The sequence below is a fragment of the Hemitrygon akajei genome, chromosome 11 (assembly GCF_048418815.1).
Source record: "Hemitrygon akajei chromosome 11, sHemAka1.3, whole genome shotgun sequence".
Taxonomy (NCBI): Eukaryota; Metazoa; Chordata; class Chondrichthyes; order Myliobatiformes; family Dasyatidae; genus Hemitrygon; species Hemitrygon akajei.
The window spans coordinates 163,865,327-163,881,244 of NC_133134.1; positions in this window are offsets into that span (position 1 = coordinate 163,865,327).

The window sequence follows — 15,918 nt, forward strand, 5'->3', positions numbered from 1 at the left end:
CTAACTAAACAAGAATCTATCAACCTCTGCTTTAAATATACCCAATGACTAGGCCTCCACAGCCGTCTGTGGCAACGAATTCCACAGATTCACCACCCTCTATTAAAGGAATGTTTCCTCAACTCCATTCTAAATTAATGCCCCTCGATTCTGAGGTTGTGACTCAGTGTGAAATATAGTGAAAAGCTTTTTGTTTTGCGTGCCGTTTAGACAACAATTCAATACGTAAATACATCAGGGTTGTACAAACAGGAAGAATTCACACACACACACACACACACACACACACACACACACATATACACACACACACACACACACACACACACACACACACACACACACACACACACACAGAGTAAATGCATATATAGATATATAGTATATACAAAATATATTATCAATGACACATGTTGTGAAACTGGTTATTTTGTGGCAGCAGTACAGTGAAAGATGTAATTACTTACTAGAAGTTACAATGAGAATATTACAAAATAAATAAGTAATGGGAAAAGAGAACAAAACTACTGAGGGAGTGTGTATGGGTTCATGGTCTGTTCAGAAATCTGGTGGCAGGCGGGAGAAAATTGTTCCTAAAAATTTGAATGTGTCTTCTGGCTTATGTGCCTCCTTCCCGATGTTAGTAGCAATTTGCAAGAGAGGCTTTTTGCTGTATCTCAGTACCTGCGGCAATGATAAACCAATTTCAGTTGCTGTCTGAAAGATTCCTTTGGTGAAGTTGGTGAGTGAAATTATTTGAAGAGTGCATGTCTGTGATTAAATATTTCTGTGGTGTTCCCATCATGCTAATTCTACAACCTCATCAGGTCCAAAGTTCATAGTATATTTATTATCAAAGTATAATATATACAACATTAGGATTCATCTCTTTAAAGATAGCCACCAAACAAAGCAAGCCAATAGAACATTGAGTGCTAGGCAAACTCAAAGGACTTAAGGTGGATAAGTCACCTGGGCCAGATGGACGACATCCCAGAGAGAGGTTACTGAAGAGATAACGGATGCATTGGTGATGATCTTTCAAGAACCACTTGATTCTAGCATGGTCCTGGAGGAATGGAAAATTGCAAATGTCACACCCCTCTTTAAGAAGGGAGGAAGGGAAAAGAAAGGAAATTATAGGCCAGTTGGCCTAACCTCAGTGGTTGGGTAAGTGTTGAAGTCTATTATTAAGGATGAGGTTTCAGGGTACTTGGAGATAATGATAAAATAAGTCAAAATCAGCGTGGTTTCTGTAAAGGAAAATCTTTCCTGACAGATCTGTTGGAGTTCTTCATGGAAGTAACAAGCAGGGTGGACAAAGGAGAGGCAGGAGATGTCATTTACTTGGATTTTCAGAAGGCGTTTAATAAGGTGCCACACATGAGGCTGCTTAACAAGATAAAATCCTATGCCATTACAGGAAAGATGCTGGCATGAATAGCAGAATGGCTAATAGGTAGGAGGCAGTGAGTGGAAATAAAAGGGGCCTTTTCTGGTTGGCTGCCAGTGACTAGTGGTGTTCCTTGGGGGTCAGTATTGGGACCACTACTTTTCACATTGTTTATCAGTGATTTAGATAATGGAATTGATGGCTTTGTGACAAAGTTTGCAGATGATATGAAGATAGGTGGAGGGGTAGGTAGTGGTGAGGAAGGAATGCGATTGCAGCAGGACAAAAAATGGGCAAAAAAGTGGCAGATGAAATACAGTGTTGGGAAATGTGTGATAATGTATTTTGGTAAAAGGAACAATAGTGCAGACTATTATCTAAATGGGAAGAAGATTCAAACATCAGAGATGCTGAGGGACTTAGGATTTCTCGTGCAAGACTCCCAGAAGGTTAATTTACAGGTTGAGTCTGTGGTAAAGAAGGCAAATGCAGTGTTGGCATTTAAAGCAATGAGATAATGCCAACCCTTTTATAAGACACTAGTCAGGTCACACTTCGAGGATTGTCACCGATTTTGGGCCCCATATCTCAGAAAAGATGTGTTGTCATTGGAGAGAATCCAGAGGAGGTTCACGAGTATGATTCCGGGAATGAAGGGGTTAACCTATGAGGAGCGTTTGGCAGTGTTGGGCCTGTACTCAATGGAACTTAGAAGTATGTGGGGGGATCTCATTGAAACCTATCGAATGTTGAAAAGACTAGAAAGGGAGGATGTGGAAAGGATGTTTCCTGTGGTGAGGGCGTCCAGAACTAGAGGGCACAGACTGAGAATTGAAGGGTGACCCTTTACAGCAGAGGAAAGGAGGAATTTTTTTTTAGTCAGAGAGAAGTATATTTGTGGAATGCTCTGCCACTCTGCGGTGGAGGCCCCAAGTCCGTGCGTATATTTAAAGCAGAAGTTGATAGCTTCCTAATGGGTCAGGGCATCAAAGGATACGGCGAGAAGGCAGGGGTATGGGGTTGAGTGGGATCCAAGATCAGCCATAATGGAATGGTGGAGCAGACTTGATGGACAGAATGGTCTAATTCTGCTCCTATGTCTTATGGTTTTATGGTCTTAACCCATTAAAAAAGATCATCAAACACTAATGTGCAGGAAAAAAAATTGTAAAGAAATAACATTCAGAACTGAAGTTCACAAAAATGAGTTCATAGCCATGAAGCCAATTCATTGCTGCAGACAATCCAAGAGCAGGTTAGTCACAGTTTCTTCTAGTCTCTAATCCCTAAAATACCTCTTTAAGCCTCTTCTCCATCCTCAGCCTCTTTGCCTAACTATTAGTAGCTCCAGTTGTCCAGTCATAACCTCTAGTTCTCTTCCCAAACTTCATTACATTTTCAGTTTTCGTCTTACATCTTCCACTGGAGGCCAAAGACTCTGGATTGCCTTGGGCTTAGAGGAGAGTGTATGTGTATGGGTGGAGGGAGGAACAAGGTCTGATTCACTGCTGTTGATTTATTACTCTGTCAAGCATTGTGGGCACTCAATGTTGAAACTGAAATGTGTGGCAACACTTGCAGGCTGCCCCCGTCACATCCTTGGGTATTTTGGTCAATTATGCAAGTGATGCATTTCAACGTGCACGTGATAAATAAACTTGAATCTTGAATCTCGATCTTTGTCACGAATCTTAAACCACAGGTCCCGGGCCAAACCTAGAAAAACCCCACAGAAGTAATGGATATAGTCCAGTCCATCACAGGAAAAGCCCTCCCCACCATTGAGCACATCTACATGAAACACTTGCAGGAAAGCAGCATCCATCATCAACAAACCCCACCATCCAGGCCATGCTCTCTTCTCACTGCTGCTATCTGGACGGAGGTACAGGAACCTTAGGTCCCACACAACCGGGTTCAGCAACAGTTATTACCCTCTTCCATCAGGCTCCTGAACCAGCGTGGATAACTTCACTCACCTCAACACTGAACAGATTCCACAACCTGTAGACTCACTAATGTCTCCTTAACACCTCCATCATTGTTTAGTGAATTTTATGTAATACCTTGAAATGCTTTAGACATACTCCCTATTATGCCTGCTGGCATTTAGGGCGGTAATGAAAGTCCTCCATCTCTCTCTGTCCTTGGCCCAGAAACCAATTTTGGTCTTCGTCTTGGCAGCGTTCAGGGCTTCCTTCATCGGGCCAGTAGCTCCTCTTGGTTTTCAATACTGTCAGTCATCCAGGTCCCAGGTGGAGGCTCAGGAATGGCGTTGAAGGGTACATCACTGCTGTTTCCATGAAAGTTTTGTTTGCCCAGTCAGGGTTGTTAGCCCTGAGCTGGACCCCCGAACCTGGAGGACCGGTAGACCCGCTCTTAGTCTGGCCTCTACCCTTCGACCTGTTTGGCATGGGTGCCCCCACCAAGAGCTAAAGCGTAAGGCCCTGACTCCAGCCAACATTGCTCCCCGGGTCATCGAGGCACGCAAGCCTCCAAACCATGACAAGATTGTAGACGTCTTGGAGGTTGGATGTGAAAAGCTCTATTTAAATGCAGATTTCTGTTACTGACCAAAGAGCGTGGAATGCTTCCATTTCATCAGTCTTCTAGTCATAGAACACTACAGCATAGAAAGAGGCCCTTCAGCCCATCTAGTCTGCGACAAACCATTAATCTGTCCATTCCCATTGACCTGTGCTCGGACTAGGGCACCTCCATAACCCCCACTTCCATGTACCTATCCAAATTTCTGTTAAATGTTGAAATCAACCCCACACCCACCACTTGCGCTAGCTCATTCTCACTACTCTCCTAGTGAAGAAATTCCCCCTCATGTTTGACCTCTAGTTGTAGTCTCAGCCAACCTCAGTGGGAAAAGTCTGCTCGCATTTACCCTAACTATACCCCTTGTAATTTTGTATCAAATCTCCGCTGAATCTTCTATATTCTTAGGAAAAAGTCCTTACCTATTCAATCTTCCCCTATAACTCAAGTCCTCAAGTTTTGGCATCATCACTGTAATTTTCCTCTGCATTCTTTCAAAGTTCAAAGTTCAAAATAAATTCATTATCAACATACATATATGTTAGTTTATGCAATCGAGAAATGCATTTTCTTGTGGGCATACTCAATAAATCCAATAACCATAATGGAATCAATGAAAGACCTCACGCAACAGGGCAGACTAATGTGTCAAAGACTGCGCAAATACAAAAAGAAAGACATCATAACAATAATAAATAAGCAATAAGTATCAAAAACATGAAATGAAGAGTCCTTGAAAGTGAGTCCCTAGGTTGTGGGAACAGTTCAGTGATGGAGAAAGTGAGTTGAGTGAAGTTATCCCCTTTGGTTCAAGAGCCTGATGGTTGAGGGGTAACTGCTTTCATTCTTATTTACATCTTGCCTGTAGGTAGGTGACCAAAACTGCACACAATTCTCCAAATTAGGCCTCACCAATGCCTCATACAATTTCAACATAACATTCCATCTCTGGCACTTAATACATTGATTTATAAAGGCCAATGTGCTAAGAGCTTTCTTTACTACCCTATCTACCTGTTGTCTTTTTCGCAGGATCCTACTCAGCTCTGATCCTCCATCAGTTCTTTCATCTCGCACCTACGGATGTCCACAGCTGGCTTCAGCCCTTGGGTTTTATTGAGAGGAAGTGGCTTTCTCGTGACTGTATTGGCTGTCAGTACGTTGCTACTCTGACCTCTTTAATACATCCATTTGGGTGCAATGGAATTTCTGGGCCACAGAAGGTAACATTTGAAGGTTTACTCCAGAGTAACATACACTAAATGCTGGAGGAATTCAGCAGGTCAGGCAGCATCTACGGAGAGGAATAAATAGTCGATATTTCAGGCCGAGACCTTTCATCAGGAGCCTGAAGACACACAGTCAACATTTTAGGAATTGCTTCTTCCCCCTGACACCCCTCTTTACTTTATTTGCAACATTAAACTTCATTTCAAAGTGCTACCCAGGTGAGATAGTTGAAGGTAGGTGGGGCTGTGTTTGCTCAAAGGCGACCCGGTGGTGGCAAGGCCCTTTGATCCTGAAGAAGGGTCTCAATCTGAAACGTCAACTGTTTATTAATTTCCAGAGATTCTGCCTGACCTGCTGAGTTCCTCCAGCATTTTGTGTTTGTCGCTCTGGCTTTCCAGCATCTGCAGAATCTCTTGTGTTTAAGGGTTAACCCATCTGTGTATAATACTGGAAGGTCAGATCAGTTCACTATCTAATTAACTAATCTCAGCGTTAGCCTTTGAAATCTTTGTTGAAAATTGCAGTGCACACTAAGATTGTTAATTTATCATTAAAGGACTTTAGTTTTGGACTTTGAACTCCTGACAACACACGGCCAGAACTGCTTTCATTAACGTGACTAAATTGGTGTTTATTGATCAGAACAGTTAAAGATCACTCTGAGGCTTTTTGAGTAAATTTGAACCGAGTGGTGTGGCATTGTAAGCGGCACTCCTGATCACAGACTGTTTGTTGACACAATCGCAGTTACTGGCGTCCCACAAAGCAAGTCATTGTATGAACCCTGGTGCAATATGTCAGCAAGGTCCGGGCTGTCAAGCTCAGCAAGGTTCCAACGAGCCGCTGAGGATCAGGAGGCATTACAGAATCAATTCGCACAGGGTATGGAAGGCCCCTCCTCCTCACCGAGGGCAACCTACTGTGGCAAGAGGCCCAGGCAGGAATGGTGAGGAACCAAGTGCTGGCGTATCCGAGACTAGGCTCGAGATATGACTTCGAGATTGAGTCAAGAACAGGGTTCTTGACTAGATACTAGACAAGAATCCAAACAAGACAGATGTGCAAAAACACTATCACCGACTGAACTAGGGTTCAGCGCCAAACTCTTGAATGGACCTCTCATATGCCATACACATAAAGCTAGGATGCCTAAGACTTTTCCACAGGACTGTATTTGTCAACATGGAGTGGAGGGTGAGAAATGAGTTTGTAAACTCACAGGGTGCTGGAAGTGGTAAGGGTGGAATGCCCCAGGAGTGGTGTGGGTCAGGTGGCAGAGAAGGAGTGCCAGGAGCAGGGAGTGGCACCAGTGCAGACACACCCGGCCGTGAAACACCCCATACAGCTGGTCTATTGATCAATATGGAATGACTCCCTGGTGCTTCCCACTCCCTCCCCTCTCCTTTCCCCTTTTCCCAACCATGATTCCCCTCTCCCTGCCCCCCTCCCCACTCTCAGTCTCATTAGAGACCCATATCAGAATCAGGTTTATCATCACTTACATATGTCATGAGCAAACATGAGGAAATCTGCAGATGCTGGAAATTCAAGCAACACACACAAAATGCTGGTGGAACACAGCAGGCCAGGCAGCATCTATAAGGCGAAGCACTGTCGACATTTCGGGCCGAGACCCTTCGTCAGGACTAACTGAAAGAAATGATAGTAAGAGATTTGAAAGTAGGAGGGGGAAATGCGAAATGATAGGAGAAGATCGGGGGGGGGGGTGGGATGAAGCTAAGAGCTGGAAAGGTGATTGGTGAAAGGGATACAGAGCTGGAGAACGGAAAGGATCATGGGACGGGAGGCCTAGGGAGAAAGAAAGGGGGAGGGGAGCACCAGAGGGAGATGGAGAACAGGCAGAGTGATGGGCAGAAAGAGAGAGAAAAATAAAGGAGGGGGGAAACACTAAATATATCAGGGATGGGGTAAGAATGGGAGGAGGGGCATTAACGGAAGTTAGAAAAGTCAATGTTCATGCTTTTCCCTTTCCCTTCTCCAGCTCTGTATCCCTTTTGCCTATCACCTTTCCGGCTCTCAACTTCACCCCACCCCCTCTTATCATTTCACATTTCCCCCTCCCCCACCTGCTTTCAAATCTCTTACTATCATTCCTTTCAGTTAGTCCTGACAAAGGGTCTCGGCCCGAAACGTCGACAGTGCTTCTCCTTATAGATGCTGCCTGGCCTGCTGTGTTCCACTGGCATTTTGTGTGCATATGTCATGAAGTTTGTTTGTTTCTATGACACTAGTACCGTTCAATACCTAAAATTACTACAGTACTGTGCAAAAGTCTTAGGTACCCTAGCTATATGTATGTGTCTAAGACTTTTGCACAGTACTGTATGTCACTGTGGCCCTTGCATTCAATTTGACTACCTACTTACTTACTTACTGCCTATTAACCACTGACATTTAGGGCAGCAAGGAAGATCCTCCATCTTCATCATTGTTCCCATAACAATTTTGTTTTACCACTCAGTCCTGAACTGAACCCCCCCAAACCTGGAGGACCAGTGGTCCACTACCCGTTGACCTCGCTGGCATGGGTGACCCTACCAAGAGTCAAAGAAAAAGGCCCTGACTCCAGCCAGCATAGCTCTCCGGGTCACTGGTGCACACAAGCCTCCAAACCCCAGGACAAGGTTGTGGTCCTCTTGGAGGCTTTGACTACCAGCACTGCACTTTCTCCCTAGCAATATTTTGCATTCTGTTTTCCTGTTCGCTGCCTTGCTGCACTTATGTGTGATGTGATCTGATTGGATGACTCATGGACACATTCACTTCACCATATCTCAGTTCAATGGGTTCAGATTTTATTCCTCGGAGTGCAAAAAAATGAGAGGAGATCAGAGGAATATAGAAACATAGAAAACCTACAGCACCATACAGGCCCTTTGGCCCACAAAGCTGTGCCGAACATGTTCTTACCTGAGAATTTACCAAGGGTTACCCCTAGCCCTCTATTTTTCTGAGCTCCATGTACCTGTCCAGGAGTCTCTTAAAAGACCCTATCGTATCCGCCTCCACCATTGTTGCCGGCAGCCCATTCCACGCACTCACCACTCTCTGTGTGAAAAACTTACTCCTGACATTTCCTCTGTACCGACTTCCAAGCACCTTAAAACTGTGCCCTCTCTTGCTAGCCATTTCAGCCCTGGGGAAAAGCCTCTAACTATCCACACGATCAATGCCTCTCATTATCTTATACACCTGTGTCAGGTCACCTCTCATCCTCCGTCACTCCAAGGAGAAAAAGCTAAGTTCACTCAATCTATTCTCATAAGGCATGCTCCCCAATCCAGGCAACATCCTTGTAAATCTCCTCTGCACCCTTTCTATCGTTTCCACATCTTTCCTGTAGTGAGGCGACCAGAACTGAGCACAGTACTCCAAGTGGGGTCTGACCAGGGTCCTCTATAGCTGCAACATTACCTCTCAGCTCCTAAATTCAATTCCACAATTGATGAAGACCAATGCACCGTATGCTTTCTTAACCACAGAGTCAACCTGCACAGCAACTTTGAGTGTCCTATGGACTCGGACCCCAAGATCCCTCTGATCCTCCACACTGCCAAGAGTCTTATCATTAATACTATATTCTGCCATCATATTTGACCTACCAAAATGAACCACTTCACACTTATCTGTGTTGAACTCCATTTACCACTTCTCAGCCCAGTTTTGCATCCTATCAATGTCCCGCTGTAGCCTCTGACAGCCCTCCACACTATCCACAACACCTCCAACCTTTGTGTAAATCAGCAAATTTACTAACCCATCCCTCCACTTCCTCATCCAGTTCATTTATAAAAATCACGAAGAGTAAGGGTCCTAGAACAGATCCCTGAGGCACTCCACTGGTGACTGACCTCCATGCAGAATATGACCCGTCTACAAACACTCTTTGCCTTCTGTGGGCAAGCCAGTTCTAGCTCCACAAAGCAATTTCACTTTGGATCCCATGCCTCCTTACTTTCTCGATAAGACTTGCATGGGGTACCTTATCAAATGCCTTGCTGAAACCCATATACACTCCATCTTCTGCTCTATGTATCTATTCATCAATGTATTTAGTACATCCTCAAGTAATTCAATCAGACTTGTAAGGCATGACCTGTCTTTCACAAAGCCATGCTGACAATTCCTAATCATATTATGCCTCTCCAGATGTTCATAAATCTTGCCTCTCAGGATCTTCTCCGTCAACTTAACAACCACTGAAGTAAGACTCACTGGTCTATAATTTCCTGGGCTATCCCTACTCCCTTTCTTGAATAATGGAACAACATCCACAATCCCCCAATCCTCTGGATCCTCTCCCGCCCTCATTGATGATGCAAAGATCATTGCCAGAGGCTCAGCAATCTCCTCTCTTGCCTCCCACAGTAGCCTGGGGTATATCTTGTCTGGTCCCGGTGACTTATCCAACTTGATGCTTTCCAAAAACTCCTGCACATCCTATTTCTTAATATCTACATGCTCAAGCTTTTCAGTCCGCTGTAAGTCATCCCCACAATCGCCAAGATCCTTTTCTCGTAGTGAATACTGAAGCAAAGTACTCATTAAGTACCTCTGCTATCTCCTCTGGCTCCATACACACTTTTTCACTATCACATTTGATTGGTCCTATTCTCTCACGTCTTATCCTCTTGCTCTTCACATACTTGTAGAATGCCTTGGGGGTTTTCCTTAATCCTGTCCACCAAGGCCTTCTCTTGGCCCCTTCTGGCTCTCCTAATTTCGTTCTTAAGCTCCTTCCTGTTGGCCTTATAATCTTCTAGATCTCTACCATTACCTAGTTTTTTGAACCTTTCATAAGCTCTTCTTTTCTTCTTGACTAGATTTGCAACAATCATAGTTCCTGTACTCTACCATTCATTCATTGGAACGTACCTATTCAGAACTCCACACAAATATTCCCTATATTTCCCTGAGAAAATCTGTTTCCAATTTATGCTTCCAAGTTCCTGCTTGATAGCCTCATGTTTCCCCTCACTCCAATTAAACGCTTTCCTAACTTGTCTGTTCTTATCCCTCTGCAATGCTATGGTAAAGGAGATAGTATTGTGATCACTATCTCCATAATACTCTCCCATTGAAAAATCTGACACCTGACCAGGTTCATTTCCCAATACCAGATTGAGCACAGGCTCTCCTCTTGTAGGCATATCTATATAATGTGTCAAGAAACCTTCTTGAACACACCTAACAAACTTCACTCCATCTAAACCCCTTGCTCTAGGAAGATGCCAATCAATATTTGGGAAATTAAAATCTCCCACCACGATAACCCTGTTATTATTACACCTTTCCAGAATCTGTCTCCCTATCTGCTCCTCGATGTCCCTGTTACTATTGGGTGGTCTATAAAAAACACCCAGTAGAGTTATTAACCCCTTCCTGTTCCTAACTTCCATCCATGGACAATATCTCCATGTCTTCCTCCTTTTCTGCAGCCATGACACTATCTCTGATCAACAGTGCCATGCCCCCACCTCTTTTGCCTCCCTCCCTCTCCTTTCTGAAACATCTAAAGCCTGGCGCTTGAAGTAAGCATCATATCGAAGTGTTCAAAATTATGAGGGCTATAGGGCAGCATGGTAACAGAACAGTTTCCACAATGCTATTACAGTTTGGGGATTTCCGGAGTTCAGTTCCACCACTGCCTGTCAGAAGTCCGTACATTCTCCCCGTGACCATGTGGGTTTTCTCCGGGTGTTCCGGTTTCCTCCCACAGTCCAAAAACATACCAGTTCGTAGGTTAATTGATCAATGTAAGTTGTACTGTGACTGGGCTAGGATTAATTCAGTGCATTGCTGGGGGGGTGCAGCTCATTGGGCCGGAAGGGCCTGTTCCTCGCTGTACCTTTAAACAAAAATAAAATTAAAATAGATAAGATAGAGTGAATGCATTCATGCAGGCTTTGTCCTCTGAGGTTGTGTGAGACTAGAACTTGGGAATCATGGGTTTAGGGGATCCCAACCTGGGGTCCACGGACCCCTTGCTGAATGGTATTGGTCCCTGACATAAAAGAGGCTGCAAACCCCTGGTTTAGGGTGAAAGATTAAATATTTAATGGGAATCTGAGGGGAAATGTCTTCATTCGGGTGGTGGTGTGAGTGTGGAATGAGCTGCCAGCAGGAGTGGTGGATGTGAGTTGAACTGTAACGTTAAGAGAAGTTTGGAATAGGTATGAGGGTGAGAGAGGTACATAGGCCTATGGTCTTTCTGCAGGTAGATAGGACCAGGCAGAACACCAGGACAGCACCAACCAGATGGGCGTCTACCACTTTCTGGTGTTAAAAAAAAATTGGTATCTTAATCTCCTTAACTTTTCCACTCTCATCTTAAAGCGGTGCAATCTAATATCTGAAATTTCCACCCTAGGAGAAGTTTCTACCATTGAAGCTATCGATACCTCTCGCAATTTTATCCTTCAAATTTTCGCCACATTTGTTCTTTGAAGTTGCTCATAAAGCATCATTCCCATTCAGGAAGACTTGTTATTTTCCAAAGTTATAAGTACAAAGGAGGATTTCAATGCAAATACCGTCATTTTTATTTGCTTTCCAGATGAGGATTTCTGTGCCTTGATTGTGCGTGATCAGGCCCAGAACCAGAAGGGAAGCATTTGACAGCAGGGCTGTCCGCACTGATGGGAGCAGTAGATATTCTGGGTTATATTTAGGAAGGAGGAGTTCCTGCTCGGATGTGTGACAGGATAAACCTTTCAGTGGTATAAATCAACAGCAGGAACGTTATCGAGGACATGAAAGGGAGGGAGGGAGAGAGAGGGTGGGGGGGGAGGAGAGAGAGTGAGAGAGAGGGGAGAGAGACAGCGGAAGGAGAGGGAGAGTGAGAGAGAGTGAGAGAGAGACGGGGAGAGGGGAGAGAGAGAGAAGGAAAGAAAGAGGAGGGAGAGGGAGAGAGAGGGAGAGAGAGACGGGGAGAGGGGAGAGAGAGAGAAGGAGAGAAAGAGGAGGGAGAGGGAGAGAGAGGGAGAGAGAGGGGAAGAGGGAGGGAGAGAGAGGGAGAGAAAGAGTGAGAGAAGGGAGAGTGAGAGGGAGGAGGAGATGGAGAGAGAGGGGATGAGGGATAGGGAGAAGGAGAGAGAGAAATAGAAATAGAGAGAGAGAAGGGTGAGAGAGACAAGGAGAGAGACAGACAGAGGGAGTGAAAGAGTGACAAAGATAAAGAGACAGAGAGAGAAGGAGGAGAGAGATAGAGATAGACAGAGAGAGTGAGCAAGAAGGGGAGAGATTGAGAAAAAAAGAAAATTGAGAAAAAATAAGAGTGCAATTGCATGCGTGTGTGTATAGTATAATCTGCAACAGTTAGTCTTCTCAAGGAGATGACAGAGAGAGAAAAACAGAGACAGAGAGAGAGAAACTGGATGAATCAACCACTCACCTGCTAGTCTGAGAGCCAGCGAGTCCGCTGCAGAAGTTAGAGGCCCAATGTCTGCAAATCCACGATTCCGCTAGAGGCCCAAGAAGGCCAATACCTGTACTGAGGTTGAAGGATTGTGTAGGTGGGTGGGAATGAGGCATGGGGCTTGTTTTATCTGTTGTTTCTTTGCTGTTGTTTTGCTGTGCTCTGTGTTGTTCTGCTGAACACGTTGGGGTTACTATGTTGGCACTGGAATATGTGGCGGCATCTGCAGGTTCCGCCCAGCACATCCTTGGGTGGTATTGGTCATTAATGCAAACAGCACATTTCACTGTATGTTTCGATGTACGTGTGATAATTAAGTGACTCTGAATCTCAATCCCATTGGGATATTGTAAAATGTCAACAACCAATGAATAGCCGCTTGAAGCACAGTCATTGTTGAAATACAGGAAGCATGTGGATGTGGAAGCTATGGAGAGGGTGCAGAGGAGATTTACCAGGATGTTGCCTGGATTGGAGAACAAGTCATATGAAACAAGGTTAGCAGAGCTGGGACTTTGCTCTTTGGAGCGTAGAAGAATGAGAGGGGACTTGATAGAGGTCTACAAAATTATGAGAGGCATAGATAGGGTGGATAGTCAGTACCTGTTTCCCAGGGCACCAATAGCAAACACCAGAGGGCATAGGTACAAAATTAAGGGAGGGAAGTTTAGGGGAGACATCAGGGGTACGTTTTTTACGCAAAGGGTTGTGGGCGCCTGGAATGACTTGCCAGGGATGGTGGTGGAGGCTAAAACATTAGGAGTATTTAAGAGCCTCTTGGACAGGCACATGGATGAAAGAAAAATGGAGGGTTATGGGGTAGTGTGGGTTTAGTACTTTTTTTTAAGGATTATATGGGTCAGCACAACATGGAGGGCTGAAGGGCCTGTACTGTGCTGTAGTGTTCTATGGTTCTATGGTTCTATGTGCAAAGTTTAAGAACTGCTGGCCAGTTTTACAAGGCCCAGTGCCATATTTGTGGGCCCAAAGGTAAGAGAAGAACTTGAATGGGGCACAGATCTCCTACAGCTGGCCATCCAGGAGAGAACTTGCTGCAATCAAGAGACCGTAAAACAAAAATGACGATATGCACACCGGGCCGCAAATCTTTGATGCCTGATACTGGCTGCTACGGGGCATTTACACAGTCACGTAGCTGAACGTGAGTTGACATACATATGAATTGTTAGGTGTCATTGGATCATATAGACAGGGAATCTAGAGAAACCTATCAAATGGTGAAAGGCCTTAAAAGAGTGGATGTTTTCTGTGGTGGGGGGATCTAAGACCAGAGGACTCAGCCTCAGAATAGAGGGACATCCAATTTGAACAGAGATGAGGAGGAATTTCTTTAGCCAGGCTGTGGTGAATCTGAGGAATTCCTTGCCACAGGCGGTTGTGGAGGCCAGGTCACTGGGTATATTTAAGGTAGTGGTTGCTAGGTTCTCGATTAGTCTGGAAATTAAGGGATACAGGGAAAAGGCAGGAGACCGGGGCTGAGAAGGAAATGGATCAGCCATGATGAAATGGCGGAGCAGACTCAGTGGGCCAAACGGCCTAATTCTGCTCCTATATCTTATATGGTATGGTCTAAAAGCTGACTAAGCCAGCTTCCCAGCAGATGAATCAATGGACACTTTATCAAGCAAAGACATTGCCCTTGACAGCTAACCAGGAAGGCACAGAGGGAGAAGCTGCCCCCTGCGGCCTTTGACCGCTACCAAGTGGAATAGACATTTCATGATTTTTCTCACATTACTTCACTTATTCCCTTCGCCTGCGGTTCCCATCTCAATGGGGGAGGGATCTACTGTATCAGATTGATTGGAAGAAAGTGATTGGTTGACAGCACGGTGAATTGATTGGGCCCCCTACACGTAGTGGTCTCTCTTTCTTTGCATGTCAGGGCTTTCAAGAGCGCACGTTTTGTGCCTTGGTGGGCTGGATTTGTCACTCCCCCACTGTAGATTGCCCAACGTGTACCATTAGTAACATGACTTAGTAAAAATGTTATCATACTCTGTTGACGTTCTTGCCCCACGTGTATGTAATAGCCTGGATGCCATGGGCATGGAGAGAATGTTTCCAATAGAAGGAGAGTGTATGTAAAAATCTCTCCATCTGTGTCCTGAGCTTTTTCAGTGACTGAACCCTCACAGGCCTCTGTGGCACAGAATTCCTAAGGAGCTCTACCCTTTGAGTGAGGACATTTCCTCGAATCTCTGATTACACAGATGTAATCGATAGAACAGCAGGTGTTATTATAGAAATTTTAGAATGAAATATTCACTCAAGAACCAAGTTTACCCCTTTCCTTTCCAGTCCTGATGAAGGGTCTCAGCCCGAAACATTGACTGTTTATTCCGCCTCTGCAAGATGCTGTCTGATCTACTGAGTTTCTCCAGTATTTTGTGCATTGGTCAAGAAAATGAATCTCATGGTGATGTATACATCCTTTGAAAGTAAACTTACTTTGAACTTTGATTTCCAGAATCTGCAGGATACGATGTTCCCCCCTCAGCTGCCAGCTTGTACTCCTCCCCCCTCCCCCCCACCTTCTTACTCTGGCTTCTGTCCCCTTCCTTTCCAGTCCTGATGAAGGGTCGCTTTCTGAAATGTTCACTTTTTATTCCTCTCCACAGGTGCTGCCTGAACTGCTGAAGTCCTCCAGCATTTTGTGTGTGTTGCTCTTTATTTCCAACATCTGTAGGATCTCGTGTGTTTATTAGGTGCAGTGTTCTATGTACATTTATTATCAAAGTATGTTTGCAGTATACAACCCTGAGATTCGTCTTCCCACAGACAACCACGAAACAAAGAAACACCATGAAACCTGTTCAAAGAAAAACATCAAAGGGAAACCCTATTACCGTGTTGGGGCGTGGCCAAGTGGTTAAGGTGTTCGTCTGGTGATCTGAAGGTCGCTAGCTCGAGCCTTGGTTGAGGCTGCGTGTGTGTCCTTAAGCAAGGCACTTAACCACACATTGCTCTGCGACGATGCCAGTGCCAAGCTGTATGGGTCCTAATGCCCTTCCCTTGGACAACATCGGTGGCAGGGAGAGGGGAGACCTGCAGCTTGGGCAACTGCCGGTCTCCCATACAACCCTGCCCAGGCCTGCGCCCTGGAAACTTTCCAAGGCACAAATCCATGGACTATTGAGACTAACGGAGGCCTACAACCCTCATACCTGGTTTACCTATTACCAGATTCATCAGGTGAGGAAACTAGAATAGAATTGACACTTCAGAGGTATGAAATATGCGAGTATGAAGTTAGCCCCTGAATGTAGAACGTCTGTGTGTGACTTTG